The sequence below is a fragment of the Haliotis asinina genome, chromosome 6 (genome assembly GCF_037392515.1).
Source record: "Haliotis asinina isolate JCU_RB_2024 chromosome 6, JCU_Hal_asi_v2, whole genome shotgun sequence".
In the NCBI taxonomy this organism is placed as follows: domain Eukaryota; kingdom Metazoa; phylum Mollusca; class Gastropoda; order Lepetellida; family Haliotidae; genus Haliotis; species Haliotis asinina.
In genome coordinates, this window is record NC_090285.1 from 23099444 (window position 1) to 23114765 (window position 15322).

The window sequence follows — 15322 nt, forward strand, 5'->3', positions numbered from 1 at the left end:
GTTTTCCAGGGTAATCAGGAAATCTGAGCACTGCTACATTTGGAAATAAATGTTATACAAATTAATTACATTAACATCATGTAGTTCCCTCAGTTCAAAGAGTATGTATAATCAGGGTGTAAATTTAGACATTGCTCCTGGCCGGTCACTGCTGCAGCGAGACTCAACGAGCCCAAAGCATCAGATGCTGTCAACGCTGTTAATAGATCAGACAAGTAAACCAAGTAATTCCTACAAAGTTGTATGTGGGGCTAGCATCAGTGGTGTGCATGCACAGTACATCGGTAAAGCAGCATGTTTTGCTGTAAGATCATGTCTTAACTACACGAAAATTAAAAAAAGGACAATTTCATTAAACATTTTAATAATGGATATGGCACAATGTACAAATCATCTGATTTTGTTCCAAATAATAGCATTGACATGTTTGGAGTTAGAGAGCGGATGAGGCAAGATGGCATGTATATGAGGAGTGAGTGTAATTTTCTGCAGGAGAAAATCAAACTATTCCAAGGGAAACCTGTAAATAATGGTATCTGGACCAGACAATCTAGTGATCAACAGCATGAGCATTGATCTATACAACTGGGATATGATGACATGTGTCAACCAAACCAGTAAACCTGATCACCCAATCCGCTAAGTCACCTCTTACATGACAAGCATGGGTTACTGAAGACCAATTCTAACCTGAGGATATTCATGCATGCTCAAACATAATGCTGACACACAGATAAAAAAATACTCATGAAGCATACATTAACTGCAGCAACACACTGAGCTTCCAATATAAACCAGGTTGTTATTGATGTGAAAGGAGGGGTGGAATGAAATAAGAAAAATCACCAGTCACAGCCAAAAAACACATGAATTTTTCAAAGACATTTTTTTAAGTTCACACTTGCTGAGGCACTCGAAGCACTGATTTTTAACACAAATATTTTAGTTTTAAAATTTGAAATAATTTCAATTTAATGTCCCTGAGAACAGATATCAGTGTTTTACAGTGCAACAAACTGTCTCGCTCCCATATATCTTGACATTAGGCTTTTATTTTTCACGCAGGGAATATTTTTGTCTATTCTTTAAAAATCCAAATGGCTAATCAGTAAACCAAGAAATAAATTTATTCTGGCCTAAGGGTAGATCCTTGGGCAATTCACATCCATTGCTTAGCTGTCATATATTTCAAATCACAAAAAGCTAAAAATAGCTATCTGATAAAATTTTTTACACTTTTCTGTCATTATTTCATTGAGCTTCATGTACTAAAACTGTGACACAGTACTCAACTGGCCTCAGATACCATCCTGAATACTTGGAACATAACACCTGTCAGAATGCTTAGGGAAAATACCATTTACATCAGTGTTCCAATTCAGTAAAGTAACATGTATGTTCACTCATACAAAGATGCTATTTTAGATATAGATCTGTGCCGAATTCTCCTTCAGAAAGGTTGGTTTGATTGGTCGAATTCAAGATGGCGAGCAAGAGAATATTTTAATATTTTGTCGTTTGTCACAAAGGAAGCTGGTTTGACATATGTGTGCAAAACATTTGTCACAGTTGAATGAGTGAGTGAGTATGGTTTTACACCACTTTTAGTAGTATTCTAGGAATACCTGAAGGACACCAGATGACACCCATGTGGAAAATTAAGCCTGGGTCTTTTGTGCGAACACATTACCCATAAACCACTGATCCCAGTAGAATGTAGATAACTGTAGATACAATGGATAATTCAGACCAACAAAAACATAGAAGAAATGCTGAAAATCGTTAGCAAAAAACATATTTTACTCATACAATATCAAACATCATTAAAACAATGTGAAACAGAGTTTTACCATCTGTTTATTTGGTGATGGATGAAAGAAATATGAGGAGTGCGGAAGACGCTGCTGAAACTGTGAGAAGTGGTTCGGTAAATAGCATCCTGAAATACTCCTACACTACTAATTAGATTGGCAAAAGAAATATATCAATAATTCCCACAGTTATTTAACATTAGGAAAAACTAACAAATGTCAAAATTGTTAGACACGAGACTGATCCAGATGCGAAAAAAAAAAATATTTGAAATTATAGACAAAACTCATCATGAATGGATAATGTCTAAGGGAACATGTATCAACCTAATAATGCTAAGAGTGTTGCTAAAACTGATTGTATTTTGTCCCATAAACACTTAGTAAATATTCAAAAGTAAAATACTTTTAGTAACTAGAATGAATGTTACTTTAACCAGAGACCAAATAATAGACATTATATGGTCCCTACTTTAACTGGTGATATTTCTCTCTCTTTTTTTTTCATTCCTGCCTTCTGCCTTTAGGTTTTCTGAGGACATAAATCTGTAAATCAAGAAATAAAATCTGCATTATCTGTAAGAGTGTTGCTCATGCCATTACAAGTATCTAATTTGTCATGACAGTGCAGTACAAATAACGGGTACAGTTTTGGAGAATAAAATCCACAAAAGCTGCTACCAAAATAGATTCCTTCAACAGGTAGAAATGCTTCTCTCTGGAAGGTAGGCAAAATGTCTTAGCTGATGCAAGCCGGAGAGATTGTATTTCCAAGGTATACATCAGGATATTTTTGGCCCCCATGCTGAACATTGCATGAGAGAAGATATTTCTTGCTGTCTATTTTTCGCAATCCTTTGCTCCTTTCCAGTAACCATCACTGCAAGCACCAGAAACATGTGCTGTTAATTGGATGCTAAGCTAGTCTGTGGGACATTCATCTGCATCCTTATCACAAATTGTAGGTCTCCCTGGACAGATTTGACATCCAGTTTCACAGTTTGTTATCACTGGACTGGAAACTGGTTAGGAAGGAGAGCTGTGTTAAAAGTACAACAGAGACGGAGACCCGAGGTGCTTGGAGGTGGTTGTGTTACATGCAGGAATTACTTGGTGCTTGTGGATTAAGTACCACTGTATCTGGTAACATGCCAGCACTCACCTTATCAATGGAACACCAGGCAGAGGAAACTTGTAAGTAGGGATTCTTAGCAACTAAATTCTTCCATCTCGCTCTTAAGCAGGTTTTTGAAGTGATATTTCTTGGAAGATCAGTGGGAAAAGCCTGCCTTGGGGGTCGTGACTGTTGTGTGTGGGTAATATATTATGAATGGTGACTGTGTGATACGAATACTGCTGATCCTGAACAATTTAATATTGTATCTTATTTATTCCTGTTGCACTGTAAATGCACTACTTGAAGGTGCAATGTGAATGAGAAATTTGAGAAACTTTCAATATGTGAAGTCAGAATTGCAGATATTTTCAGAGTCTTTAAATGGCATTTAGAAGCAGGGCTTAAAAAATCCCATTGCCTGACACCTGAAACAAGTCAGTTTCCATTTCGAGCAATCAAATAATGGTAACTTACTTGTCTGTGAGCTACAGACAGATAATTTCAGCTTATGGTTTCAAATGGCAAATAAACATGGATTTTATTTCATATCTGCTCATAATGTACTTATTAAATTTCACAATGATAATAAAGTAGAGTGATCATCATTAGCTATTTATCACGTTTTGATAACTTACACTTTTCAATTGTACACATTACACCAAATACCATGGAGATATGTTCTGTCATACTTTCATCATCTTCATTATGTCATTAAAATCAGGGCAAGTGGAAAATTTCTTGAAGTCACTTGCCCTGTGGCATATGACTTTTAAAAACACATGTTGAACCCCTGAGAAGTAATGCACATAAGGGGCCGGGGAGAATTTGTTGATGTCAACTGTTCTATGTTGATGGACATGATGTTTCAGTGTATATATCCTTGAGATATTTTCAGTTTCATTTATCAATCATCTTCAATTAAAGGCTTAAATTTAAAACTATGCATTTCTGTCATTGGCATTTACTTCATTCCATGATGAAAGTTCTTTAATTACCATCCCTTGTTTTGACCTATGTTGAGCTTTGATCTGATGGTCAGTTGGTGGCCATTGTTGGCAAGAGGTAGTGTCTGGGGATTTTTGACCTGACAAGACCTTTAGTTGTATTCCTAGAAGACACAAATCCTTCCTCACTCATTGCTGACATTCATGAGGTAGCCTTTCTGCATACAAGTTGCTGGAAGAATATAGATGCTGGAACATATAGTTGCTGTGAGAATATAGTTGCTGGAGGAATATAGTTGGGGGAAGAATATAGTTACTGTGAGAATATAGTTTCTTGAAGAATATAGTTGCTGGAGGAATATAGTTGGGGGAAGAATATAGTTACTGTGAGAATATAGTTTCTTGAAGAATATAGTTGCTGGAGGAATATAGTTGCAGGAAGAATATAGTTACTGTGAGGATATAGTTTCTTGAAGACTATAGCTGCTGGAGGAATATAGTTGCTGGAAGAATATAGTTGTTGAACACTACTGTTCAATCAATAGGCATTCAAATTTTACACAAACCTTATAACACATTTCTGAAGTCTTGTAGAATGTTTTGCTTGTTTATGAATTCAGCAATATATCAAACATGTCCTGTTCAAGCATTGGCAACTGAAAACTGATTTTCACCTGAAAAAATTATTCTAACTGAGATCTTCACAGATCTCCAAGCATCTATTGCCGGATCTACCATTTCTTTGAGTAAAAGAAATTTTGAGCAGAAAGCAGTTGGCAGAAGCAAGTCTATACTTTAGATGACCGATAATATTATTTGGAGACAACACGGCTCAGTGCTTCAACTGATGTTGACATATTATATTTAAATTAGCTTGTTTCAAAGTAACCTGAAACTGCCCTATCACTCATTCCTCAACTCCAACTCACTTAAGCCAGTCACTTTGCCGATTCCATCAGCGATGAAGTTACTTCAGTCGTTCAATAACTCCTACTCATTTTGAGACAAAAGAGAGGCCAGGTGCATGAATGACAGTAATACAACATGCTCATGTTTCCTTTCATTCATGGTGTTTTTGTCTTTATTTTGTCTTCCCTTTTTCAAAGATGTCAGCCATATTACTACACATATATGATCAAAAACAAACCACACTCTTTCTTAGTACTATAGTAGTCTCTCATGATGTAACTTATCATCTTTAGTGTTGTCAATAATCAAATGAACCTGAACTTATTTTGAGTGGTGTAGGTGATGGGCAACTAGTGGTCAACAGCATCAGCAACAATCTGGTGAAGATGACACATAGTCAACGTGGCTGTCACAATTCCTTGGCATATTCTGTGAATTGAACCACGCTCCTTCATATCCTTCATGAATATCCTATTCACAATCACTACAATTAAATAGTCGTAACTTTTTTGAAAGACACTTTTACTTGAATTTGTGTTATGTATGAAAAAGAGATGAAAAATGGGATGTATGCAAGCTAGGCAGAATAATAGCCAGTTCTGTTGTATATTTAATTTGACAGTAATGTGGTCACTGGTCGTTGCTCAACATGATCAAAACGTATACAAAGGCATTTAGAAAGTACATATTTTGTTATTAATTGATTATCACTGTTTCAATTAATATTTTGACCAATACATCAACAGCAGACTCGATATTGTATTCATGACCCAATATTCATGATATGTATAATGTTTGCCTCCCTAGTACATGTAGTTACATCAAACATTGTTTATTCAGTCACTTGTTTCCATTCATGACCAGTGTCGGTGATATGTCCGTGATTTCCCTGTCCAGTAGGTAATAGTGTGGGGTCTTTCCAGGGACGTGAGCTGAAGACAGTGGAAATATTACAAACACCATTCAACAAACTTCAATGTGTCAAACTTGTGGTTGAAAAAGTGTTGTCCTGTGTAGTCTTCATTCACATAGATCTTTTCAACCTTGACTCTTCCTCATTTAGGTAGGCCCTATCAACTTCGACATCTCCGTCTTTGTGAAGGTCCTTTCAACTTTGACACTTTCTTCATTGCGTAGTCCCTTTCAACTTTGACACTTCGTTTTTGACGTACTTGCTTTCAACTTTGACATAACAGTATCATTCAGTTGTTTATTCTGCATGACCCAGTCTAGTACTGTTTCCCTAACAACATTAATATGTGTTCTATTGGACTTCAGTATCCCTGTGGGAAAAGTATTGGCTTGTCTCTAGTTAGATTCGATACACAGGTACAATAAATAAAGCCAATTTCAGGTGATATTGTTTGATCATTCCTCAAATGAGTTTTAGATCATACTCAGTCACCACATGTTGTTTGGAGTCCTTTAATGTCTGTACTTATAAAAGAGCCAATTTAGAAATGTAGAGCCACATGACTGTGGTAAGTGTCATCACTGGGGAAGTATTGACCATATGAGGACCCTGCTTTATGTTCTGTAACCCGGTGATTTGTTGAGCCAAAGATCAAGAGAATGTGTGATCATAGAGCTTTGATCATCTCAATGATGGACAAAGCTTTCCGGTCAGGTCTGTCCACCGATACGTTGCAAATGAACACCACAGATTGAAAATGGCTTCCTGCAAAGTGCAAGATCAATACTGAACAAGACCTATTTTAGAACGATTACAACGAAACTGTAATCTCAAGATGATTATCCTCCATCTGGGCTGGTAGACAAGAAAGAAGGTGCTTGGTTGTGGATTTCAGGATGAAACACGTTCTTGCGATGAGTATTCACTATCAGGGCTGGTAGACTAGGAAGATAAGCCTCAAAGGAGGATACTTCAAATCCAGTAGCCATGTCAAGATTTCATTCTCTCTCAGGGCTGGAGGGAAGGAAGAAGATTTCCATTAGGCATTCCTTCAAACGACAGTGTCAAGTTGTTAGTCCACTGTCAGGGCTAGAAAACTGGGTGAAAGCCTTGATGGGGCCATTCAGCAAACCAAAATCTAATGTTTAGTCTCTTCCAGGGCTGGCAGACTAGAAAGAAGGGCCTCATATGGAATCTCAGCAATCCAGATTAAAAAATATATATGGTAACACCTATGATGGGAAGGCAGGATCTTCATGAGGTATTTTAAGCTTGGTAATTTGTTAATACAACAACATAATCTATCAGAATAATTGCTTGAAGCATGGACCCTATAATACCAGGATGGCCCATTAACCATCATGACTGAGTACAAGTAAAGACTTGTAATAGGCCTTGAGTGTTGAATGAATGATCATAAACTGATGGATGTTGATATCACCTCTCATTATGATGGTGTATCAAAATTATGCCTGTGGATGACTCATTCACAGCAGAGTTAGGTTTATTGTGAGGCATATTCAGTGTCCTTAAATATCACTTAAACCTTTATGATTCCTAACACAATCATGGTTACTAGACAATGACCATACTTGGAAACTGTCACATATGATGTACAACTGCCCTCAATGTTGGACTTATTGGAACAGGCTCATAATCCTTAGTTGGGGCTAGTGATAAGGAAAGCTGATGTGTATAACTGTAAAACATTTTAGCTACTTATCACACAGAATTGTTTGCATAGAAATAGAGCAGTGAGCATAGGTAGGGAGAAATGAACTAGACAGCAGTGAGTTGAGACACATGAGCATAGATACAGCACAGTGAGCATAGACCTAGAGCAATGAGCATGGAAACAGGGCTGTGAGCATAGACAAATAGATATGAGCATAGAGACATAGCTGTGAGCGTAGTTAAAGAGCTGTGAGCATAGATACATTGTGGTGAGCATAGAGCTATGAGCATAGATACAGTGCAGTGATCATAGATGGGAGAGAAGTGAACAAAGATACACTCCTATGTTCATAGGCAGAAAGCAGTGAGCATAGATACAGAGCTTTGAGCATAGACACAGAGCTGTGAGCTTAGATGTAGAATACTGAACATAGATGGGAATAAATGAGCACTGACACAAACACAGACAAATGAGCATAGACACAGCAGTGAGCGTCACTAGACATGCTGATGTGAGCCGATCCCTAGAGCAGTGAATCTAGACACTGAGTAGTGTGCAAAGACACTACACAGTGAGCACAAACAGTGAGCATAGGCGTGAGTCATGCAGCCCAATTCAATCAGATATGTATCAGATCTGGAGGAATAGCGAAAGATATACCATTTTGTCAAGACTGTTGGAAGAATGTCTACTACAGTAATCTTTTGATGAAACGGGAAATCCATTTATACATTGATGCAGTTGCAAATGTCCTTTCCTACCTTAATCAAAGGAGTAAGACAAGGTGTATATTGCTTCAGGAATTATTACATATTCACTGGCCTTCAAGAATTCGGTAGCTAATCAAAAAAGCTTACAACATAATAAAGTCAAGGTTTTATTTGATGCACAAATGTGCATTCAGTACTCACAAACGCAGAGAATGGATGCTGAACCAAAATTCACTGCATCCAGACAGACGCACAATATTATTATTACTATGACTTTGCGAAGTGTTGTTTATTTCTCTCAAAGCAGTTACTTGCATCATTTCGCCCATCAGTCCAGATTCTAAAGAAATTATGAAGACATACAGTTCTCTACACTGTTACTTCACAGGGCCATTGTATTGCTTGCAGGGAGTCTCTAAACTAACAATTAGTGGTCCTTGGGACCCCCATATTTGTGAGTCAAGGTAAAACCCTGTAAGTCATTCAAGCTGTGTAAGAATTCACTTGTCACAGATGCCTCTGTCAGATGTTGGGATCCATAAAAATGTTTTCAAAATAATAATAGGATTTAGCACAGATCATGAATTATTTGTGACCTATCCAAAGAAGACATAATAAATTAATTTGAAATCTGATATCACCTTTCAATCAAATCAATTTTAAACATTTACATAAGACTACTGATATCTTCATGACCATAAAATCAAACATTCTCCAACTTAGACACACCTTGTTCTTGAGAGATTGCAGCTGGAATGATAACTTCATATAACAAAGCGATTGCAGTATACAGAAGTAGCATGAATATTCATATATCTTATGCATGACATATTCTTGGAGGATATATGGAAATAAGTACCACAGTACAAGGAGCATTATTCCACCCTACCATACCTTGGTATTAAGGTTATATTGATCAGCTCCTCATTTTTATGTCATTTGTTACAATCCATTTGTAGAAGGTATAGCCTTGTTTGTGATACAGGAGCTGAGTTCTGAAGCCAATGCTAAGGAAGGGTACCTGGAATGAAAACACACAACTCAGCAAGAGCAGTTCTATTTTTGGCAATGGATTTTTCCATGAGGATTATGTTAAAGCACACTGGATGGCAGACTGTCCCACAATGTGTATCATGTAGGCATTTCCACACAACTTGCAGGTGTTGAAAACATTTTCGGGATGAAATGCAAAGAGCTGACATAATTATGATTTAATATGTCCTTGAGAAATGGTTTGGGATTTTACAGTTTTCCAAATGTAACAGAATATTGGTTCATTTGGTGTTGTTGCAGTTACTTGAATAACCACAATTACTTGGATTTCTTTTGTATGAAACATCTATGATTAATTAATAGGTTAAATCAGAAATATGAGAAGTATTAAATGAAAAGACAGTTTCACTCAGATGAACATTGGAATGTTATATGCTCATCTAATATTTTTGTTGTCCTATTTGGCTGTAAACATGATTTTCTTAGAAACAACAACTGAACCTTCATGTTTGTACATTTAGTGATGAAGGCGTCTGAATTTGTAGAAGCAGTTCAAACCAGTTTTCAAAGTTACCACCATGGAAATGATTTGGAAAAATATCAATGCCCTGCTCATACATTTGTGCTCAAACTTCAGTGTAATGTTCTTAAATTCTTTCTATATTCATCTTCTCTGACTTGCGTGAGTTAGTGATGTGATGTAATCATGCTGTGACCCAATCACTGAGATACTGACATGCTTCCTTTTATAGACTTTTTATGAAAAACGTATATGGACTTTGAAAATTGTGTGTAACTACTTTAGATGTTTGTTCACTACTTGTTAAACTTTTGTTTTCAGTATTTAATCAGAAAGTGCATGACTAGCAATATGTTGATAAGTGGCTGTCTTTAACGTTTCTAAATGTTTTTTTTTCTATGGGTTTGGTGGCGTAGCGTGGTGATTAAAGTGTCCATTTGTCACACTGAAGACACGGATTTGATACCCCACATGAGTACAATGTGTGAAGTCCATTTCTGGTGTCCCCTGTAAAACTGACTCACTCACACACTCTAAAATGTTAATTACAAATTCAGGTGAGCTACACTTTGTGAGTGAGTATGGAATTGCATCTCTTTTAGCAACATCACAGCAACATCACAGCAGAGAACACCAGAAATGGGCTTCACACATTGTATCAATGTAGGGAATCAAACCAGGCCTTGAGCATGATGGCCAAACGCTTTAACCACTAGGCTACCTCACTGCCCAGGTGAGCCGTGTACATTTTACATGTTTTATAAACAACATATGTCACTGTCTAATAAATCACTGATCTTATGCAGCACAGACTGTAACCATCATGTATGTACTACAATTGATAAATAGGTTTAACACTTTTCAGAAAGATTTCATCATCAACGCAGATGTGTGTTAAAGCATTTACTGAACCTGTTTCCTATGTATATTTTCTATATACTGTGCAGTAGGGTATAGCATCATGATGACAGGTTGCTAGGTGTATCACAATCTTATCAGATGGGTGTAGGTAAATACAGAGTATATAAGCATATCTTGTCTGTAGTATGGGGAGGCGATATTTCCACATTATGACAACATTGAGGCAGACTGGTTTCTTCATGGGAAGCCATGTTGGTAAGCTGAATACATCCCAGTGAATTCTGATAGCTCTTCTGATGAGGCAGTGGACGTATAGAAGAGATATCCTGTTGTTTTTAATCAGACAAGATGTGATAACTCCCGGGGTATTCTTTTAAATCAAGGAGATATGAAACATTATACATGTAACCTTATAATGGCTGCATACAAGTCACATCCGCCTGAGCTGGCATGAATTAAGCACTTGTTGTTTTGAAGTAATTTTACTTGCAGGGTTTGTGACACAGACTTTGAAGTCTTTTAAACATTTAGTTGTAGTTGTACACTACGTTTTTATCCCCCCGGCATGTAATGCGTGGGGATATAGTCGACACCTCGTCTGTCCATCCGTCTGTCCTCCGTCCGTCCGTCCATAATCATTTTGTTTCCGGAGCATAACTCAGAAACCGTTCAATATTTTTAGACCAAACTTGATAGATGTAATGATCTCAACCTATAGTTGTGCCTTTTGCTGTTCACAGAGTTTTGGCATTTTTATTTTTTTTTTTCATTTTTCCATGGAACATTTTGGTGTTAGTCTTATCGTGGGGTGGGCTTGGTTTCTGGAGCAGAACTCAAAAACCGTTCAGTATTTTTCTTCAAAACTTGGTAGATATGTGTGGCAGGCCCCAAAGTGGTGCCTTTTGGTATTTCCAGGTTTTTGTGATTTATTGTTTTCTTGGTCTCCATGGAAACGTTTTGGACTTAGTCTCAAAAGTGAGAGGTGTGTTTCGTTTCCGGAGCAGAACTAAAAAATTTCTTAATATTTGTCAGTAAATTGTGGTAGATATGTGTGGCAGACCCCAGAGTGGTGCCTTTTGCTATTTACAGGTTTTTGTGATTTATCATTTTCTTGGTTTCCATGGAAACATTTGGGACTTAGTCTCAAAATGGAGGTATGGGCTTTGTTTACGGGGAAGAACTCAAAAACCGTTCAATATTTTTCTGCAAAACTTGGTAGATATATGAGTCTGAACCTGTCGTGGTGCCTTTTGCTATTTCCAGGTTTTAGTGATTTATTATTTTCTTGGTCTCCATGGAAACATTTTTGACTTACTCTCAAAAGTGAGAGGTGTGTTTCGTTTCCGGAGCAGAACTAAAAAACTAATATCTGTCAGTGTTACTTGGTAGATATGTGTGGCAGTCCCCAAAATGGTGCCTTCTGCTATTTACAGGTTTTTTTTATGTATTATTATTATTATTCCATGAACATGTTGCTGACTTCGTTTCTGGAGCACTACTCGAAAACCATTTCATATCTTTCAAAAGATCTTGAAATGGTGACTTTTTCTGATTGCAGAAATATGGCATTTATATTTTTCATGAATTCCATGGAAACAATTCAGACTAGGTTTAAAAAAACTGTAAGTAATTGTCGGATGATTTGTCCTTTCAAATATGTGGGGGCTGGGGGGATATGTCATCTTCCGATGACTTTTGTTTACTGTGGTTTTAAAGCGCTTGTCCTTTTAAGGTCATTAGACATGTTGTGATTTAGAACTTTGAAGTCATTTTAAGTGGGAGGATTTAAGAACTTGTTATTTTGAAGACAGTTTAAGTGGAGGGATTTAAGTAACAGATGTTTCTTAAGTCATTTCACGTAGTGGTTTTTCAGAAATTGTTTGTTTGAAACTCCTCTAATTTAATGGAATTTAAAACACTGTAAAGTCATCATACTTAATATAAATGATTACTTTGAAAAATGTTATCTCTCAGAAATTTTTTTTCAAGTTGTTTTACATATTTATCAGATATTTTCATTGGAAAGAAGATCAACAAATGACGATTTAGTAGATATGTTTTCTGATAATTCTATAGTAATAAGAATGTGACATGTTGACACTACTGATTGAGTCAGGATTAGCTTTATGAGTACTGAAACACATGCTTGCTGCAAGAGGTGACTATAGGGTTGGGATGGTCCACTTTTCCTACTGGGTTGACACATGTCATTGTATGCTCACTGGGTAGATCACTGCTCCATATGTCGATCACTTGCTTGTGATTATGAAAGCAAAATAGATACATCTTTATATAGAGGCCAATGTGATATCGCCAGATTAATAGTAAGAGAAACTATATACCAATGTGATCTCTTATCATGGCCATGTGAAAAATCAATTTCCTTAAGTTATTTATAGTCAAAATCTTTGTGTTCTTCAGTTTCTTGAGGTTGTAGTGATATAAAAACAAATTTTGAAATGTCAACCAATGCCAATTTTGTTGCTAAGTATAATCATCTAAATCATTTGAAGCAAATGTTTCAATAATGATTCAAATGCTCCATTAAAACCTGTGCAGGACTACAGGGCACCTACTACTCTTTCAGTAAAATAGAGAGTGCCTCTGTACCATGCTGTTTAAATGGTTTTTGTAACAGACAGTTGACAAGTGATGGGGAGTGTGTCCTCCGCCTCCTTGTGCCCTATCAGCAGCAATCACCATCCTGTCTGCTGGTACTGCCATTACACCTTATGTTAAAATCAATAAAACACAGGTTCACATTGCATTGGAACCAGGGCATTGCTTGGGTAACTCCAGTTCCATGTACACAACTATCATCATGGCCAGCGTTCCACGATCAAGTTGGCTTTTCTGCCATTATTTACCTTCACAGGCAAATTCAGGTTTCGTTTGTTTCCTGTAGATCTTGTGATCATAAAATGTTGGTCATTTTGGTGCCATGTTCATGATCTGTTTGATGTATAGCAAGATGTAATTGTTGATACACACTGCTCTTTGCTGAAGCCTCTTGAAGGCAGACGTCAGTGGAGGTTGGTTTCGTGGCTTGCTTGCTGGTGTCTTGTGACATGATGTTTCAAAGAACTTCTGACAATGGTTTTGTTCAAAATCTGGAATGACATATGAATATGAGGTTGGGAGGGATTATTCTTATTTCCTAGGGGTAATTATGTGATTGTTTTTACCACGGTCAGATGACCAAGCAAATTCAAAATATCAAACACATCAAAGAATCAGCCTGGAATAATTCTGCTGATACAGATTTCATAAAGAATATATATATGAGTGAATGAGTTTTGTTTTTCACTGCTTTTGACAGTATTCCAGCAGTATCACAGCGGGGAACACCAGAAATAGCTTTCAGACATTGTACCCATGTTTGGAATTTAACTCAGTATTCAATGTGAGCGCTTTCACTATGAGGAAAGCACACTACCCGTTGCAGAAAGAATAATTAGAAAGAAGTGGTGAAAATTTGCTGAATCACTGTAAACTAATGATGATATCATCAGTTAGTGTAATGTGTAAGTAGATGTCAGACACAAATATTTCGATAAGTATGTTGGTTGGTGTTGCTGCCCAGTAGTTAAAGTGTGTACTTGTCACGCTGAAGATCAGGGGTTGATTCCCAACATACGTGTAACTACAGTATGTGAAGCCAGGTTCTGTTGTTCTTGGTGGTGATATTGCTGGAATATTGCCACAAGCAGCTTAAGAGTACACTCATTCCAGTGAGCATGGAAAGTGAAGACTCACTCGCGGTCAAGGTGATAGCAGGTGATAGAAACTTTCTTTGACAATAGACACATCATGCTTTGAAAATATAATCTGTGCAGTTTCAAGAAGAGTGAACCTTGATTGAAAAGCAAATCACATAAGTGCCCAATTGAATTGCCACATTAAGATTATATAGTATGATGAATCAATTCTTTAACAGATGTGAAATGGGATAGTTTGCTTTGACAGATGGTTAATAGGGTTGTTAAGTGGTTAAAGTTCATCAGGTCAAAGATCCATGTTCAATTACAGCGTGTAAAATACAGTTTAGAGTATTTTCAGAATATTGCTAAAAGCTGGGTCACTCACTCACTCACTCTCTCACCCACGCACGCACTCACTCACTCACCCACCCACCCACTTTTTTTAACAGTCATCAGTAAAAGGTTATTACGAGAAGGGATTAATTTTGCAAATATACAGTCATCCCTGTAACAAGTATAGAAAAATTTAAATATTCATTATGGAACATTATTTCCCTGCCAGTTATGATTGAGACGCTTTCAGCAGCTTTGAAATTGACCTGTCATAGTAATAGATTGACAAAGACCATTTCACCAATCAGGCTGAACGTCCACTTCATGCAGCCATACTTCCATTACAGTGCTGGTCCACAGGGAGATTATATGATGCCATAAAGCATGCTATACATAATATACAGCCCTTGTGATATGTTCTTTCTCTGGTAGGAAATTACAATACAACCAGGAATGGTCGTTTCCTAGTAATTGTGTTGCGGATGGCTCTGACAAGAGAGAGTTGGGCTGGGACAAAGAACCTTGGTACCTACCGAACCACTCAGACTTTTCTAGAAACTTAATCAGGTAGAATATCAGATTCACACCAATGATCATAGGATCCTTGTTTACCAACTGGAGGTAACTCTGCACAGTGTAACAGGGCTGACTTCACTGACCAAGTCATCTATATCCTTCATGCCTAACAAGTGTTAACTTAGACTTGTATATCTCTAAGGTAAACATTAATAGTTTCAATGATGTTTTCTTAAAAAATAGTAAGTAACACACTGGCATCCTTAGACTGTACTGTCTGCTTATCTAAATCTAGATTTACCTCTTTAGAGGATAGAAT

The 15322-nt window shown here is 37.0% G+C and overlaps 1 protein-coding gene across 2 annotated transcripts in view; it reads left to right on the forward strand.

Moving 5' to 3' along the window:
• Window positions 1-15322, forward strand: part of LOC137287517 (uncharacterized) — a 98101-nt gene that overhangs the window by 44068 nt on the left and 38711 nt on the right. Inside the window, exon 1 of one of the 2 annotated variants that reach the window (XM_067819859.1) lies at window positions 2796-3005. The exons of the other annotated variant lie outside the window; for it this stretch is intronic. The gene's annotated coding sequence lies outside the window, so the exon portion shown is untranslated. Of the gene's footprint in view, window positions 1-2795; window positions 3006-15322 lie in introns of those variants that run through there. 2 annotated transcript variants of the gene reach the window in all.